This window comes from Rhinopithecus bieti, unplaced genomic scaffold (assembly GCF_001698545.2).
Source record: "Rhinopithecus bieti isolate Rb0 unplaced genomic scaffold, ASM169854v2 scaffold_41913, whole genome shotgun sequence".
Classification (NCBI taxonomy): domain Eukaryota; kingdom Metazoa; phylum Chordata; class Mammalia; order Primates; family Cercopithecidae; genus Rhinopithecus; species Rhinopithecus bieti.
In genome coordinates, this window is record NW_016818964.1 from 4,325,082 (window position 1) to 4,344,407 (window position 19,326).

General features: G+C 47.3%; 2 long non-coding RNA genes across 2 annotated transcripts; one reads left to right on the top strand and one right to left on the bottom strand.

Moving 5' to 3' along the window:
• Positions 1-9,133: 9,133 nt before the first annotated feature.
• On the top strand, positions 9,134-15,861 carry LOC108519150 (uncharacterized). The gene is made up of 3 exons (XR_001882542.1): positions 9,134-9,266; positions 10,021-10,177; positions 15,358-15,861. It is a non-coding gene; the product is annotated as an uncharacterized LOC108519150 (long non-coding RNA).
• Positions 13,913-17,994, bottom strand: LOC108519148 (uncharacterized). The gene is made up of 3 exons (XR_001882540.1): positions 17,832-17,994; positions 17,432-17,719; positions 13,913-14,402 (listed from the first exon to the last, which is right to left on the bottom strand). It is a non-coding gene; the product is annotated as an uncharacterized LOC108519148 (long non-coding RNA).
• Positions 17,995-19,326: the final 1,332 nt, after the last annotated feature.

A 19,326-nucleotide genomic window follows, 5' to 3' on the forward strand; every position in this document is an offset into this window, starting at 1 on the left:
ACACACATGCTCTACAAACGATTTGTGCAGTTGACACAATCATCACAGGGTCCTGAGGTGACATTCATCCTCCTCAGCTTACAAAGAAGATGACAGGATTAAGAGGTTAAAGTAAAGACAGGCATAGGAAATCACAAGGNAATTCAGCGATACTTCTCCTATTTGCTTTTGAAAGAGGAGAAATATAGCTCTGTTCCGTCCAGCTCACCAGCAGCCAGTTCAAAGTTACCTCTCTTGTTACCTGAACATCGCTGTTACCCTGTTCTTTTTTTTTAAGATGCCCAGATTTCATATTGTTCAAACACACATGCTCTACAAACGATTTGTGCAGTTGACACAATCATCACAGGGTCCTGAGGTGACATTCATCCTCCTCAGCTTACAAAGAAGATGACAGGATTAAGAGGTTAAAGTAAAGACAGGCATAGGAAATCACAAGGATATTCATTGGGGAAGTGATACGTGTCCATGAAATCTTCACAATTTATGTTCAGAGATTACAGTAAAGACAGGTGTAAGAAATTATAAAAGTATTAATTTGGCCTCCGTTCAGGGTCCTTGACTTCCCGCAACAGGTGTGAGCCACCGCGTCTGGTCACATTATTCTTATATACAAAACAAATACTCATCTGGGGAAAGATATCATTAGCCATTTTCCTGTTTCTGCCAGATGCACAACAGGTGGAGGTGACTGAATGCGAAAGTGGAAGTCATGATGGGGGGAGGTATCACTAGCGCTGTCCGGTGAAATCAATCACAAAGGTGATTTTCCACTTTTACTGAATAAGCATGCTATTCTGCAATAAACTCCCTAACAAATGTGGCTTTTCAAGGTCCTTAGGACTATTACCTTTCAATATTACTGGGAAGTTCTTTGCTCTTAGCAGACTGCGAAACTCAACTCTGTGATGACAAGATACGGAATAAATGCATATTAACTGAAATTCTAGGCTCATACCTATGTGAGCTTTTCTCTCTCTAACAAGATGTCAGGGCCGGTTCAGGGAGTTCATCTCCAGCCACCTGTGCTAATCATTGCCCATCCTTTCCAAGTATCTAATGACACTCAACCGAGGTCTCTATAATTTCCAGCCAAAAATGAGTTACAACATATGGAACATCTAATTTTCTGTTTCCATTCTAGTTATTTTATTCTTATGAGCTTGTGGGCTCCATCTACCCAGCCTCTGGGCAAATGCTCATCTGACTTCCATAGACACACAGCAAGCAGACTACACAAAGAAGAAGAGGGAGAATATTTACCAGCCATGGAACATCTGCTGTGTGCTTATATCTCATATGCATTGTCTCTAATTATCAAAAGAAGGTATTATTATTATTCCCCATTTACTGATGACAAACTGAAGATCAGGTTGGTTAAATATTTGTCCAACATTAACTTAGCATTTGGGCATCATAGTTGGATTAAAACTTGGGCCTGCTCATCTCCAAAAACACCCTAAGCCTTACTACACTCATGGGACATGGTTGCAGCTGCAGATTCTGAAAGGAAAATTAAAACTTGGGAACCCAATTCACTATGCCAAAAAGGCCAAAAAAAAAAAAAAAAAAAAAAAAAGCTGAAAGCTGAGTCATGCAAGAAGCTGCCTTTCCTTTTGCTCCTAAGTAGATCGCTACAGATAAAAGGTTAAATAGCTCCACAGGTAGCTTCTCTATGTTCACCTTATCTTACGTAAACTGCTGATTGCTGAGCATGAGACAAATACATAATTGACTATCCCCTACCTGCTCCTTTTCCTTTGTAACATGTGGATTCAGTCATGTGACCATATCCTGCCTTTCTCCCCTCCAGCTTGCTTTTCCATTTTAAATATCAAAGCCCTCAAAATCATCTTTGGAGAAAGGCACAGACTAGAGACTGTTGCTGGAATTTCGTGTTTTTTTTTTTGTTTGTTTGTTTTTTTTTTTACTTCCAGGCATGTCCTTAACCTTGGCACAACAAATCTCTAAATCGATTGAGACCTGTCTCAGATACTTTTTGGTTTACAAGATGGAGGCTGAAATGAAAGAGAAAGATCCTCACTCAATTCACAGAGGAGCAGAGTGGGAAAAGGACTTAGTGAGGATGCCCTGAACACAGGAGAAAACTGAAGCACAGAGAGTGGATGGCCAAGTCCAAGGTCACACAGCCGAGTCCATCCGAGCAGCACAGGATCCAGGTTTCCTGCCCCAGTGCTCTTTTTGCTGCAGCCGGTTCCACCTGTTTTCATACTATCTCGGTTCACCTTCCAGCTATATGCCTGCAATCAGAAACAGGAAGTCTGAGAGTGTGTGTGGAGCCAAAGAGGGGACAACAGTGGTGTGGTCAGTTTCATGCCTTGTGATTATTTATTTTCTCTCTTTCTTTTTGGACTTTAATCTTAAGTGGACAGCAATTTGAAATAGTACCAGCACCTTGTTGGATTGTGCTGTTTGTGGGGGGGGGGGGGGGCGGTGACACAGAGTGTTTTAAAAGGCAGAGCAGGTTAAGAACTTTTCATAAAGAATCAATTGAGAAAAAAATAAAATAGAAACAAAATGTCCCACATTTGGGCTGAGCACCAAACAATGTTTTTTTTTTTTTGAGACTGAGTCTTATTCTGTCACTCAGGCTAGAGTGCAGTGGCACGATCTAGGCTCACTGCAGCCTTCGCCTCCTGGGTTCAAGTGATTCTTCTGCCTCAGCCTCCCAAGTAGCTGGGATTACAGGTATACATCACCACACCAGGCTAATTTTTGTATTTTTAGTAGAGACGGCGTTTCACCATGTTGGCCAGGCTGGTCTTGAACTCCTGACCAAGCGGTCCACCTGCTTTGGCCACCCATAGTGTGGGGATTGCAGGCATGAGTCATGGCACCTGGCCTCAAACCAGCTTTTTAATTGCATTCAGAAGTGCACCAACTAGGCACAGACCTCTGGCATGGGGACAGAATGGGAGGCTCTTGGTGTCTGGCCTGGTCTTGCAGAAATCAGGGAGTTGCAGGGACCAGGCAGCCGCTGTGCATCAGATAGGAGTTTCAGCAGCAGGCAAAAGACAGCCTGCTAGTGTAGCTGAAATAAGAAGCACTTATTTTTATCCCTGAACAGAAGCTTCCAGCACTGGTTCGTCAGGTCAGGGCACTGAGCTGGCATCCCCATTTATATAGTTTTCCTTTCCTTCACCTTTGTAAGATGCCTGGCACAGCTCTGAGCATCAAATATCTGTGCCGTGTGGGAGCACACAAGGGGACAAGTGGGGAACAGAGTCTCCTCCATCCTCTGTCCCCAGGCTGGCTTCTCTCGTGGTAGAAGGACCCCCACAGCACCAGGCCTCACAGCTACGCTGCTGGTAAAGTGCAGGTGCTGTCAAGGCTTCCTGCCTTTGTATACTGCCTTCCTATATGAAATGTTCCTTGGCAGTTGGACGGCTGTTTGCTTACCGCACGCACTGCCCTGGTGCCTCTTGGTTGCACCGGTGAGCTATTGCTCCATGACAAGCCACAAGAAATGTAGCGAGCAGTTACTGTTGCCCACATGTCTCAAGTCAGCTGAGTGTTTCTGCCTATCAGGGCCTGGCTTGGCCCACCTTGGCTGGGCTTGCTCTGGTGTCTAGGGTCAGCTAGACAGTTCAGCAGGGGACCAGCTGCTCTAGAAGAGCCTGGACAGGGTGAATTGGTTCTCCTTCCATGTGCATCTTGCATCCCTCCAGCCAAGGATTTGAACCAAGGTCTCATCTGACTCCAAATGCACCAAGAGGATGGAGCCCAGAGTGACACAGAGGAAGAGGTCCCTGGATGGATGCATGGGGAAGGTAAGGCCCGGAGAGCTGATGTGCTTGAGATCACCAGGCTCTTCTGACCGTGGGGGACCTTCTCCTATGATGGTCCTGCTCATCCAGACCCAGCAGGCGATTTCCCCAAAAGCCGCTTACGGTGAACACACCTGATAGCAATAACTTAAGCATCCCCTAAGAATGACCCTTGTGGCAGGTGCAGGTGAATGTGGTTTGGAGTTCTGAGCTAATGAATCTGGAAGTGGCCAACCTGGAGATTCATTCCCATTCCTTATCTATGACGAACATCTGAGCTCCTGTCCGGTCCTGTGCAACACAGACAGTACAGGGGATCAAGGCCCCTTGTTTTGGGTTAGGTAAATGTTACCAGGTGGAGACTGTTGGGGGCGGGTGCTAAGTGAAGATGCTATATACGCTGCATGCGTTTTGCAAGTTGTGTGGCTCTCCTGCCCAGCCTACCACTGCTAAATGCTCTCCCCTGCATGTAAGCCCCAGTAAAACTCCGTGTCTCCTTCACCAGGCCTGGGTCCCTTCTTCAGCCTCTCGAACCTGCTGCCATCCCCATTGGAGAAGATAGGGGTTCGGCATAACAGCAGTCACCGGCTAGGGAAAGGCATGGCATTTGGAGCTCCCTACATGGGCTTGACTCTAACATGGAGGGAAAGAAAATGGACACTGGGCCGGGCATGGTGGCTCATGCCTGTGATCCCAGCCCTTTGGGAGGCAGAGGCGGGGGGATCACAAGGTCAGGAGATCGAGACCATCCTGGCTAACATGGTGAAACCCTGTCTCTATTAAAAATACAAAAAATTAGCCAGGCATGGTGGTGGGCGCCTGTAGTCCAAGCTACTCGGGAGGCTGAGGCAGGAGAATGGCGTGAACCCGGGAGGCAGAGCTTGCCGTGAACCGAGATCGTGCCACTTCACTCCAGCCTGGGCGACAGAGCAAGACTCCGTCTCAAAAAAGAAAAAAGAAAATAGATTCTGCCCTGCTCAATAAAGCCCCCACTGGGCCTCCCATCCTGGACTGTGGACAAAGCATATTTTTTTCCTACGAGGTCTTTACAAGTGGGTTCATGTCACTGCACATGGGTTCTTATCTGGGGTTGGTAGATTCAACTCAATTCCACAGGTTTACTGGGTGTTGCCCCCCATGCTTGGGGCCAGGAGGATACAGGGATATGGGGTTACCACCATGTCCACTCTTCTTATGGTCACAGCATGTCATTGTACCCCGTTGGGGCCTGACACCCTGCTCTGGCACTTTGCCTCTATCATCTCCTTTAACCTCTGAGCACTGTGAGGAAGGCATTACTACTATCCCCAGAATACAGACAGGAAAATTGAGTTGGATCGAGGCTCAGAGAGGTTAAGTCACTTACCCAAGGTCACAAAGCTAGAGAGTGGCAGGCCAGCATCCAAGGCCAGAAACACGAGCTCCCTCTGATCCAAATGGTGACTCTATATTTGATGAGTGCTCAGAGAACTCTCCAAAGATCTTTATCAACTGTCATCTCTTCATTGCCCAGGCCCAGATGGGGAGCCTCTTGGCTGAGGTCCCACTGAGATTTAGGGGCAGGACCCGGATGTGAGGTGGAATGCCTGGTTATGCTGTTCTACCCTCCACCAGTCACTCCTGACTGGGTATGGACACTTAGTTTGCCCCATCCTGTGTGCAACACAGTGTGGGAAGGGGATCAAGGACCTTGGCTAATCCCAGGCATTTCCCCAGAATGTCCCAGGTGTGGACTCCTTGGGAGGTACTGCGAGGCAGGCTGGTGTCCCACAGGCCTTGGTTCCATCCCAGCTGTGCTGTGCTAAGCTGAAACTCTTTGGGTAGCTTGTTTCACCTCCTGAGCCTTCTTTTTCTGAACTGTTAAATGGGATGATTCGACCTCTGCTTGGGTTTTGGTGAAGATTAAACGAGATACTAGCTGTAAACCATTTCATCCAGGGTCTGGTATAGAGGAAGCACGCACATGATAAATGAAAGCTCTATTGAGTATGATGATCGATCTCCCCAGGTGTCATTGGGATCTCACAGCAGGAACAGTGCCTAACTCATAACTGATGCCCAGTAAACATCGGGTGGATGCAATGTCCAATGAGACGGGTATTCATGTTCAGTTTTACAGAGAAGGCGATAGAGGCCAGAAAAGGAAGGAAGTGCCCAGGTCAACCAACTAGTAAGAGGCAGAGTTGAAATTTGAACCGGGTTCTGGCTGGCTGCAGCTCCACTGCTCCAGTACTGCACTGTCTGAGAGCCACAGGCACCGTGTAGTCAGGCAGGCAGGGAGCTGGCTTCTTGCTGTCCTGCTGGATCCTGCCCTGGTGTGGCCCTCCCTGGAACCAGGGGTGGGGCCGGAGGGCAGGGCACAGAGAGAGATCTCCTGGGAAATGTACCATCTGCACAAAGGGCATCTGCTGGGCACTCTGCTGAACGCTCTCTGCAAACACCACTTCCTGCCTGCCTCCCTGGGGGCTCGAAGCTCAGGAGGGGGTGAGGGCCCATGTCTGCGCGTGGTGAGGCCCCTGCTGGGTATTGTACCACAGCTTCGTCGTGCTCAGGGTGGCCAGTGGAGGCCCTTCCCAGACTCCAGCTCTGGTCACAAGCCCAACCCCCTCCTTGCTCCTGTCTGGGCTCACCTGGAATCTCCTGCCTCACTCTATGGCCAGAGACCCCTTTGGAAGCTGAGGTCACCCCTACTACTCATGCCCCTCATTTGGAAATTTTCATAATCTACCTCTTGTTAATGATTCCATCCCATCTGTAATGCTTTTCTATTTCTCGGAATTTTTCCCAATAGGCTATAACTGCTGCAAAGATAGAGAATTGTAATGATTAATATGCATTTCTGTATTTCCAAAAAGTTACCAGAATATCAAACTCATGATTTTGTCTATAGTTTTGATTAGATTCAAGCTATTTTTATATCATAAAACAATATAAAATTTTTTTATTTTTAATTTTTGTGGGTGCAGAGTGATGTGTTTATGGGGTACCTGAGGTGTTAGAATGAAGCTATTAAATGTGAGTGTGAAAGTTCACCTTTTTACAGATCATGGAAATTACAAGTGACTTCCTGAAGTATGACCACAAATGTTTCAAATTAAGCCTTCCTGCTAAGTTTCCAGAGGTGTGTGGCTTGGACGAAGTGTTTCCAGAGTGGACCCTGGTCTACTGAGTGTCCTGCCTGTTGCTGGTTCTTTGCAGCAGTCCATTGACCAATGCTGTCTACAGCTTGAGGGCCTCTGCAGGCCAGGGCTGCTCTTTGCACCATCCTACATTACTATTCAATCTGCATAGCAGCCTGAAAAACAGGCCTGCTTTTCTTTCATTTACACATATGTGAAGAAGACACAGCAAGTGAGAAAACGTGACCGAAAGCCAGGGCCAAACCCGATTTCCATGATGTGATCTGGCTACAGTTTGGAGCCCACATATTTCAATAGTTATTCCCAGGCCTGACACGTCAAAGAGGCTCCAGAAATGTTTGCTGAGTGAGTGATGAATCAGCAATTTCTGATTTTCTCCTAAATTCAGAGAGTAAGTGGCTTGTCTGCAGTCAACCAGGGCGTCCCTGACAGTGGTACAAGTAAAGCCCAGATCTCTGCATCTGTGGTTCAAGGCCTTTTGCACTACACACCACTGTCTCTTTGTCATCATTAAAAACAGGGCTCAAGGGACATGTTTTCTAGCCTCAGTTCCCCATCTACAAAATGGGCCTCATGGAATGGAATATCTCTGCTTCACCCCAGCATCAACAAGCGGGGAATTCCAAAGGATTCAATTAAACTTCTTTCCATGGGCGTGTTCTAAGCAGCCTCTTTGTTCCAGAAGCTGCCCTCAGCCAGAGTTGGATAAGCAATCCTCACTCTCCAGCCTCCTTTGGAAAGGGATGAAGACCCCACTGGGGTCGGAAGTGCAGAGGCAGACAGGTGTATGGAGTCACCTGTGAATTGATTCAAGTGAGCCAGGAAAGCAGCAAAGAAAAGAGAAACCTGAGTGACGATGTAGTGGAGGAACAGGGTTGGAAAGAGGCTGCTGGCTGTCTGGCTTCGCAGCTCTGGCTTCCTAATCAGCCTCGCTCTTGTCTCTGGTGTTCTCTGGCTCTTGTCCACCTGTCTGTGTTTCTCTTTGCCAGCTGTTGACTAATCTCTGTTGGAGCTGAGCTAGAATTCTGGTGTTTATAAGCCCGTAACTAGCTTAAGCACTAGTTGATAACTTTGGAGTTAGTGGATAACCACAGGGCTGGGCTACTAAGCTTTTTCAGTTGAAAAATAAATAAATAAACAAACACCACACCCAGCACTTTTTGTATTTTTAGTAGAGACAGAGTTTCACGTGTTAGCCAGGATGGACTCGATCTCCTGACCTCGTGATCCACCCACCTCGGCCTCCCAAAGTGCTGGGATTACAGGCGTGAGCCACCGCGCCCGGCCACCTTTGTCCTGTTTTCTACAGGTTAGAAGCAATGCACAGGTCATACCTACATTCAAGGACCATGCAAAGGATAAACTGCAGGAGGTGAAGAACTTGGGAGCTATTTTAGAAGCTGCCTTCCACACTTTACAATCTACTTTGCAGCTACACTGAGCTCTTAGCAACTCCCTGGGCCTGCTGAGCACCTCTTGCCTTTCTGCCTTTGCATATGCTGTTCCCTCTGCCTGGAATTCCATCTCTTCTGCCTTTGCCCACCTCCTCCTAAGGCCTCTGCTTAGATGCAATTTCTTTGGGCTCTTATTAGCAGCATCCAAATCTGTGCTGGTTTATTCTAATGCTTACTCTGCATCATAATTTTTCTGTTTACTTGTTAATCCCCTCCCACTCCTGCCAGTACCTAAAGTAAAATCTACACAGGGCTTGGCACATTGTGGATGCTCAATGAAGATTTGTTAAATGAGTGAATGATTGAATGAAATGAGCTCCAGCTTGGAACCCAGGGCTGTAATTTCCAGTTCTGGTCCCTGTCCCCTGCCCAGGGGCTAAGGGCTCATCTCTCCCAGGAGCCCCTGTATCATCTCAGTAACTAGACCAGTACCCAGTACCATATCGACTTCCCCGACTTTGAAATAATTTTCACATGCAATTCTCAGGTGCACTTCCCTAGAACCTCTCTCGCTGTTCTTTGCCTTCCTCCTCTCCCTGCCTTGTATCTCCGTGGTCCTGCCAAAAATCAGAAGCTCATTATTAAACCAGGAGCTGTCTTACATTATCCCAGAGACTATAGATGTTAAATATTTGCTTCTATCTCAACTGAGGACTGACATAGTAAAGGCTCCTTGAGATGTTAGCTGTCAAGGAGGGGAATAAAAGTTTTTCATCTGCATGAGTAATTGTTTCCTGTTTTATCCAGAGAGGGAACAGATTTACATCCCAGACACATTCACACTGGGCCAAGAGCAGCTGCCATTGCAGATTCGAGTCACGTCCTTTTTTTCCCTCCTTCTCCTTCTTGGAGTTACAACAGAAGCTGGGGAGGTGAGAGTGCAGGTGAGAGAGGAGGGGGGCTCTGGAACATGTAGCCTGTGAGGAGGGAAATCAGGTTGGTGCTTGGGTGGAGGTGGGAGCTGGGCCAGGGTCTTGGCTGGTCAGGAAGGCTGGCGAAGCACGTACTGGGGAGGCAGAGGGCCTGCTTTCCTTCCTCTCTTTCCTTCACACCCACCTCAACCCACTGTCAAGTCCTATCAGCTCTGAAATAGATCCTGCCTCCAGCGCCTTCTCACCTCTCTCTCCCCCATTCCAGTCCATGCCACCTCATCTCTTACTGGGACTTTCACAACAGCCTCCCGAGTGGTCTTGGCTTCTGCTCTCAAATCGTGCAGTGCCTTCTCTGCGGAGCCACAAGACAGATCTTTTTAATCTGCTCTCCTTGTTTTCTCACAGTCCTTGGAATGAAACCTTGGCCTGCAGCCCTGTGTGACCTGCTGCCTGTCCTTACCTCCTAACCTCATCTAAGATCCCCCTCCCCTCCTCATACCGGCCTTTCTGTTTCTCAAACACTCCAGGCTTGTTCTGCTCTTGGACCTTCATGCTGTCTTTCTGTCTCCTGGGAGTCTGTGCCCCCTTTGCCAGATCATGCAGCTGGCTCTCTGCCTAAATACCCTCTTCCGAGGGGTCTTCCTTGGCCCTGTGGTCTGACATGGTACCCTCCGCCATCCCTCCAGCCCATTACAGTGCCATAACACTTTTATTGCCATCTAGAGTAACATCAGTTGGTTTTGTTCATCATCTGCCACCCCACTAGAAAGGACATGGATGAAGCAGGGAGGCACGTGCCTGTCTCATTCACCTCTGGATCTGCTGCGTCCAGGACCATGCCGGCACAAAGTGGGAGCCCGAGAAATATTTATTGAAGAAATGAAAGGTGACAGAAAGCAGAAGGAGGGAGACTCCAAGAAGAGGTAAATTTGGTATCTTAGCAAGTGGGTGACTGCCACTGTCTGGGGGAAAGCTGATATACGAGGACTTGACAATAACGACAGCAGTAAAAATCGCTATTTTGTTTTGAGATGAATTTTAGTTTCTGAAATTGTCCAAAGCACTTTTATCAATAGAAACTTGTTACACCTCCCTCCAACAGGGAGAATCCACACAGGAAGCTGCCCCCTCAAACACTGAAGGCTCCTGGAGTTATTCACAGTGCTGGGAAACAACCGGAGAAGGAGGAGGAGGAGGACAGAGGGAGAGAACATTTTTTTTTAAATCCCAAACAAAACTGAACTCTGTACACGTATATCTCGAGTGAGTACATGTGTAACATTCAGCAAACTCCTACACTTGCCAGGTTTTATGGCTTCATGGAGGCATATAAAATGTGCTTCACAAAGCTAGGAGTCTGCACAGAATATAGGGTTCTGATTCATATTTTATTTATTTATTTATTTTTGTAGAGATAGGATCCCACTATATCGCACAGGCTGGTCTCAAACTCCTGAGCTCAAGCGATCCTTCTGCCTTGGCCTCCCAAGGTGCTGAGACTACGGGTGTGAGCGACCACTCCCAGCCTGATTTATATTTTATCAAGAGGCAAAGATGGAGTGCACAGCTGAGCAATCTCTTGCATTTCTGGACCTTGAGCATCAGGTAGCTTAGGGAGGGTAAAAACTCAGAAGAAAGCTCGGAATTGAGACCTTTGATTTTTGCCCAGAGAGTCCAGCTAACGCATTTTATAACCCAGAAGGCCTTACAAATATTTCAGAGCAGACGCGGCATTTTTGCACTGGATACACAAAGGTACGATAATTTCTTCCTAGTTTATTTTCATTACAAGTAATTATTTTCCTGAAGAAAAATGTATATTTCTGATTTATTTCCCCTCTGAAAGGGGAGGGAATTATAATATTCTGTTTTCATAGCACCGTTTCTCAAGATCAAACCCAGGCAGGCATTTTTACAGCACACATTTCCATATGTCGTTGCTAATCCTTGCAACCTTGAGGAAACTTAGGTGCAAAGGGGTTGAGGAATGTGTTCACCATCCCAAAGCCAGAACCCAAATCCAAGCTAGGCTGTCTCATCCCCAAGGACATACTCTTTATCCTGTTCCTTAGGACTTTTCTTGCAGCAGGCACGAGGGAGCAAGAATTTGGCTCTCCTGACATTTCTCAGGCACCTGGTATGTGCCAGGCCTACTGTAAACCCCAAGGTGACATGGTCTGTGTCTATCCATTCAGCATCAGAGAGACTGTCATCAGGACTCGAGGCCTGAGGCACAGCTGTGAGTCAGATGCAGGCCTCTGGTGTTTGCAAAGGATGAGTGAGTGTGTGTACATGTATGCATGCATTGTGCGTAGGGGTATGTGTATGTTGGGGGTTGGGGGCAGAAAATTCTCCCTGAACTGTTGGTATTAAGGCAAATCTTTGATGGAGTGACTAGAGTGTGGGGACTCGAATCCTAGTTTCAAAGTGGGGACTTCGAACACTAGTATGGCCAGCAGACAGGCTGGAGTTGCTGAATTCTAAACTAGGTCTTTAATCCACTCTCCTTCTCTAAATCAGGGTAGAATTGGACTCAGGGCTGGTTCAGGGCTGAGGATGCAGGGAGATGAATGGTTCTAGACACTAGAAAGGAGAAGGGCTGGATGATGAACCTGGCGGGTCACAGGATCATGGACTTGGCTGTATGTTGGACGTCTGTGTAAGATCTGAGTTGAGACCTTTGATTTTTGCCCAGAGAGTCCAGCTAACACACTTTATAACCCAGTGAGACCAGCCAGTGGCTGTTCATTGCTTCTGTCTTGCCCCTATGCCTGTCCGCCTCCCATAGCAGGTCCCTATAGCATAAGGAAAATGGGAACAACCTTTTCTCTGGACACTAGGGAATCTAGTTTGGTGGATAAAGATGGATGGTTGTTAAACGATCACATCTTGGGCTCTGTGTGTTCAGTGAAGCCTCATTTACCAGATCTCTCTGATGAGAAAGGTGAATGGTGGGGACAAAATACATGCTGTTACCAGAAGTCTGGCAGGGGCCATGTGCAGTGGCATGCACCTGTAGTCACAGCCACTCGGGAGGCAGAGGTGGGAGGATCACTTGAGCCCAGGAGGTCGAGGCTTCAGTGAGCTATGATGGCACCATTGTACTCCAGCCTGGCTGACAGAGTGAGACCCTGTCTAAAAAAGGAAAAGAAGTTTGGGGGGAAAGCTTTTAGGAGATGGATGATGGTTAATTTTAATTCCACCTAACATTTTAAACTTTGGTATGTCAAAAGGTGAGAATTGCCAGTGTCAAGGCACGGAAACCAAAGGAAAACCAGAGGGTTGAGAAGGTGGGAAGGGCTGCAGTGTGGCAGACAGCAGAGTTACTGGGATGACTTCTGCTAAAGGAACTGATCATCCATCACCTTCAGGAAGGAGGCGCCTGGGGCCCTTTAAGAAAGCAATTTCAGTGGAGGCTGTGGGCAGGTTGGCAGAAACAAGATTATGAGATGGTCTGTGTCAGGAATCAGGCTTGAGGGTTAGTGCCTCTAGACTTTTCTGAGAAGTCTGGCTTTGAAGGGAAGGCTGGAGAGCTAGCACAATACTCAGTAATAACAATACCTAAGGCAGTTAGAATGTGCCAGGCACTGTTCTAAGAACTCAGCACATTTCAGCTCATTTAATAAATTCCTTACAACTATATGAGGTATGTAGTCTTTTCATTATACCTTTTTGACAGGTGAGTTACTTGCTGGAATTCACATGGCTAGTAAATACCGGAGCTGAGATTTGAACCCAGGCAATCTGGCTCCAGAATCTGTGTTTTTAACCCACATACTATATTGACCATCATGAAAAGATGGTGGTGGGCAGGCTTGTTTCTAAGGATGGGAGGGTCCTCATAATATTTGTATTTACAGAGAGTAGGGAGAGGTGGGTTACTTCCTCTCCCAACCCCAGAAAGCCAGGCATGTTGGCTGGCATCCCTGGGACCTCAGATATTCAAGCAACCATGGCCTTGGAAATCAGGCATTCTATTTATTAGAGTTGTGTAGTGAGGTCCCCTCCATTTCATCCCCAGAATATCTCCTAGACAAGTTGGATCCTACAGGGCCTGAGTATAAATAAGATGGTACCCTCTGTTGTTATGGAGTAGCTTGGAGCTGGGCCCCAGATGCTCTGTGTGGATTAGATGAGTCATTTAGTATTTGTCAATGTAACTTGAGAGGCTTGCTGAGTTACTGGGGCATATGTCCCCACCTCATGAGTACCACCCTGACTTCTGACTTCTGTCGATCAGTGAATAGGGTTTACAGTGTCCACCAGGTACCTGTGGTATAGTAGAAGAGAGTTTGAACTTTGGAATCAAACATGCTGAAGTTCAGATTCCAGCTCCTCCGCTAGCTACCTCTGTGATCTTGGCTAAGTGATGGTCACTTTTTTTTTTTATTTTTTTTATTTTATTTTTTTATTTTATTTTTTGAGACAAGGTCTCATTCTGTCTCTTAGGCTGGAGTGCAGTGGCATGATCATGGCCCAGTGCAGTCTCAACCTCCCGAACTCAAGAGATCATCCCACTTCAGCCTCCTGAGTAGCTGCAACTATGGGGCGCGCGCCATGATATCCAGCTAATTTTTTACCTTTTGTAGAGATGGGATTTTGCCATGTTGCCCAGGCCAGTCTCAAACCCCTGGGCTCAAGCGATCCACCCACCTCATCCTCCCAAAGTGCTGGGATTACAGGTGTGAGCCACCGCGCCCAGCCTGATGGTTGCCTTCAGAGCCTTGGTTCTTCATCTCTAAAACAAAGATAGGAACACTGCCCATTTTCCATGGAGAGCTCGTAACACATGGGGGCCTCTCTCCCCTTACCCTTCAGTTAGATACTTAATATTTGCAAAGACCCAATTTCTTCATCATAAGAAGGCTGCCACCATGCTTGAGGGAGTGACCCATTTACAAACAATTGCTTCCTTCTGGGTCATTCTGATGGATTAAATGAGGAACCATTTAAAACCATAGCCCAAAAAGCCAGAGGGAGAGGCAGCAGAGGGAAGATGCAGGTGGATCTTCATGCACTGCGTGAGGAAGCTTCGTACCACGGTCAGGAAAAGCTCCAGGCACACAAGGGCAGGCTCCATGGCCAATCAGAGTGCACCTCTCACCTCGGCAACTCTGCTAACCTAAATAGACCAGTCACACAGCAGACCTGCAAAAGAAGACATGATAATTACAGAGACCCCGGGGGACCGTCTGTGCGGACTGATGCTTTGTTTCTCCTGACCCCTCAGACCTTTCTATTTTACTGAAAACTCTCAATACCCAGGGCCTTTGTTTTGCTGTGAACACTTTCATTCCTGAGTACATTTTCTATGAGGAGTTGGCAGGAAGGGAGTCAGAATGAATTATATTTTCAGCACACCTCTGGGTTCATGTTGACCCAGGAAACAATTTGACTAAAGGATATTTCAATCCAACAAATACTCTCTGGGCCCTTCTAATGTTTCTGGCACTGGTTTGATGCTGAGGACATAGAGATGAACAAGAAATGGTCTCTGTCCCCCAACTGATTATCAATTATCAATTATCATTGATGATCTGCCGTGTGCCAGGGACTTTACAAATGTGATTACCATTTCTTACAACAACATAGTAAGGTAGATGGCATCTTTGTGTTACAGGTGAGGAGTAGGAAGTTCAAAAAGGTTAAGTAATAAGGTCAAAGTCACACAACTAGTCAGAGGTAAAACTAACCTTTGGATTTGGGGCTGTTCACCATCAAACCCTATATGCTTTTGATACAGACAGGAGACCCAGAAATACTGGGTAGAAGAGGGTGGTTCCCTGGCAAAGGCCCTACCCTCAAACCTGGAAACCTGCAGCCCTAAATGGGAAGAGGCATTCCTGTTTTCATGCCCAAAAGTTGCCTTTTGGCCTGCCATGTCCCCTATCCTATACCTGTATAAACCCCAGACCCCAGGCTCCAGAGGCAGATGAGGAGACAAACAGAAGAGCAGAAGAATGGCAGAATAGCACAGTAGAGAGAAGAAAAGGAACATCTGAATGTTGAGAGGAATTTGGCTGGGGGCAGTTAGAGAGGAGATTAGCCACTAGACAGCCAAACTCCAGGGGAAGATCATCTTCCCACTCCATCCCCCTTCCAGCTCCCCATCCATCCTGCTGAGAGCCACCTCCACCCCTCAATGAACCCCCTGCATTCATCCTTCAAGTTTATGTGTGACCTGATTCTTCCTGGACACTTGACAAAGACCTAGGTACCAAGAGGGCCCACTGAACTGTCTAACACTTAAGTCATCCATGGACAGCAAGGCTAACAGAACGCTGTAACATGTGCCCACTTGGACTCCGGGAGTCACAGACACCCACCCATAGATGCTACCGTGGGGCCGGAGCCCAAAAAGTGCTCACCCTGGCTCCTGCACCTGCCCATCTGTGTGCTTCCCCTCCGGTAAGGGGTTTGAGGATGTGGTGGCTGAACATAAGAGCTATGCCCCTGTCACACGTCATGGGACAGGGGTCAGGGAACTCTCCCATTTCAGTTTCAAATATTCCAGGTCCCCTTTTCATTTGGGACCCAGAGTCCGGTGGAGACAGAGATAGAAAGCCTGAAATAGGATCCAGGCAATATAAACCTACATGCTGTAAGCCAAGTCAGAGTGAGGCTGATGTGATAACAGAAGTCTGAAGAAAAGGTGGGAGACAATTATTCTGACTGAAAGGGAGGCAAGAGTTCCTGCCATAGGCTTGATGCTATGTGCCCCTGGCTTCCCAACTCATTTGCAAATGGAAAATACTATTGTATTGTAGGAACCGTCTTTCTCCATTTATATGGGGAAGGAGAAAGAATGGCTGGGCTGAATGAATTTATCCCTTGGTCCTCTTCCAACAAAGCTCAGCTATGAAGGATAAATCCAGCTCTCCCCACCCCCTCTCAGTGGAGCTGGGGAGAAATCAAAAGCCCCTCTGACAATAATGAGACCAAAGTTTGCAAGGGCAGGACAAGCCCGTGCTAACGGATAAAGTGTTGTTTCCTCAGTTTGGTTTTAGACTGTCTTGTCCTATGGGAAAGAAAAGGTCTGCCCTTGGGAGAAGTGTCAACTTTATAGATCTATTAATAAAAGAACTGGCAGGCTTATAGTTCTTGCCAATGAGGAAACTTGAATGAGAGAAGCCAGGCTCAACCTTGGCTAACAGGCTGGAGCCCATCACCCTAATTTCACCCCGCTTCTCCTTACCCAAGCATCCAAGGCTAGATAGCACCCACCCAGCAGCTTCCACCTGGCCGAAGCCTGCACCTGCTCCAGACCAAGGGTTAGGTGGAAACTTGGCATGGGAAGAGAGGGCTCACCTGTGGGCAGGATAGAATCTATCCAAGAAGGATACCTGAGAAATTAAAGCCTATGAGACAAGGGGTGATCCTGAAGGCAGGCAGGAGAAAGGGCTGGAGGGAGAGGCCACTGGGGAATTTTTCCTGGTGAATACTGAAGTTACTAGATGTTTTGTCTTGCAAAACTCAAGGAAAAACTCTCAAACTCTAACATTTGTCTATTCTGTGTCCAAATTGTCCTTTTGAAATGGACCCAACTTTCAGTAAAGAAACTTGCGCTGGCCTGCCCAGCCTGGTGTGCTAGTTCTGTGGAAACTGACCGGCCAGGGTGGTCACGGGAGGAAGAGCCTGGTTCTCCCTCACCAGCTCCTGTGAAGAAGGGACCTGGTCAATAAGGCAAATGACGCCACTTTCCAACATTTGATATTGCCAAGTGCTTTTGTTTGGCACTACTATAGATTTTAAAAATGTATCTCACTTTTAAAATTTGCATTTTCTTGATTACTTGTGAGACTGAGCATCTTCTCATACAGCAACTGGCCATTTTCATCTCCTTTTCTGCAAATTCTAGCTGTTCCCTATTTTGTTATTATCTGCACAGTCTCCATCCAGTCTTTTCTCTAGTAGTCATGATCTACTTGATTATTAAGCCACTCTTTGGTTTCATCATTAGTTCAAACATTAAGTGCATACTTATGTCACTCCTTGTCTCAGACATTCATTGCTCCTCATTCAAAACCAGCCGCTGGCACTGGCGTGTTTGATCCTTACAATGGAGCATCAGCACCACCCCTGCCCCCACCACCCCACCACCACCACATTCTTATTCTTTATCATATGAGCCTGGATAATCCTCATTATTCCTGATCTCCAGACACACCGTGACTTACCTCTTGTCCAGGTCTACTCATGCTGCTTCCTTGGTGGGATAACTTTGCCAGTTCCATCTATACCACGCTCTGTCTAGGCTGTCTGCCTTTGGCATCTTGTCTGCCCTGCCATTTTGGTCCAGTACCTAGGAGGAGCTGAACAGAACTGTGCAGAGGTATCAGTGACTCTTACCCAGCCTTCCAATCCCTGCACAGTGCCTCCTTGTTTGTGGTCTGGAATCCTTCCAGCAAGCGGGTGTCCAGCCTCCATGTCCCCGGGGGCTTGGGGCTTGTGAAGGGTTCCCTCTGCTGGAAGAGGAGAGCATTGCGCCCAGGCATGAGTGCACTGTCAGTACCAGGCAATCCTGGGAGAAATTCTGGAGAGATCAAAGTGCTTCTCAAAGACATTGGTGGCACCTACCCCCAAGAGTGAATCCTTCAGGTCACAGGTACCAGAGATGGACAACTTGGCCAGAAGACATAGCCTTATCTCAGACATGACATGGACAAAGGCCAGCTGAAGGACCAGGGACCAAACTGTTCTCACCTGCAGCTCCGGGGCTTTTTTCAGAGCAGGTCCAAGGGTTGAGGAGTGGGAGACCTGGCCAAGGAGGGTGATCAGTGAAGCAATCAATTTTCCACCTTGAGGCTAACTGGTAGTTATTTCTTTCTGCCTATGGAGAACTCTACTTACCTTCTGACCACCCACTCATGGGAAGGTGTTCTCTGTCTGCACCTTCAGAGCCCACCAACATTTCTTCAGTAGCCACTGTGGATCTCCCTACTCCAGGTTCTGCCTCTTCCATGTAATGAGCCAAACTTGGCAAAGGCAGACAACAAGTAGCATGCATGTTAGAACCAGGAACAGCTGGGTCCATATGCTTCCTCTGCTACCCACTTCGTTCAGGTTACTAAGCCCCTCAAGCCTCTAATACTTCATCTATGAAATGTGGGTGACAGTCTCTAGTTTATGGAGTTGTTGGGAGATGTCAGTGAGATACCCTATGAAAAATGTCTGACATGGCATAGGGGCTCCCCACATATTAAGCAACCTTTACCTCCAACCCCACTGACAGCTACGCACCTGCCCATCAGGGAATGAGGTTGAGAATATCAATATATATATTTGCAATAGAAAGTGATAGAGATAAATAGTAACTGCATCGGGGTTACAAGGATAGGACTGATGGATTCTGCTTGGGAGAGGGAACTCGTCTGAGAACATAACTATTGACCAGGGTATTTCAAGTATTAACTATGTGTCAGGCCTTAACACTTTACACACAGCCTCATCTGATCCTCAGAGGAGTCCCATAGGGTAGGTACTTACAGCAAACAGGCTACGGGGGGCCCAGGAGACCAGGGGTCCCCATGATCCCTGCCTCCTAGTATTCATAATCTTGAGTAAGGGTAGGACCTACCCCTGACCAATAGAATGCGGCAAAGGTGACATACGTACATGATTCCACATATAATGTGATTCCACATCACATTATATGAGACTGTGATGTCCCTTGTCTTCCTGGCCTACTCCATTCCCACCCCAAGTGTTGGTTTCTTGGAAAAACACTGGGGAAGGAGGTGGAATTGCCATGAAAACAAGGCTCAGACCTCCACAGAAGCTGCCCGGTGAGTTCTTCAAAAGTGGTTATCCTACCTGCCACTTACACTGGATCAGGACTGTCCAGAAATCATTTTCACATCTCCCCAGCAGAATGGCACCATCTCAATACTAATTTTCACTTGAACTAGAAGAATCATGCATGTGGATTTCAAAAGGAAAAGGTTCCTATTCATGGTGCATTTAGGAGCAGCCCAGGGTGCTTATAGAACGGACCTTGCTATGTTCTTGAGCTTCTGTGGCCTCTTGACAAAGTTGAGCAAATAAGACGACCAGGCCAAGTGGGCACTCTGGG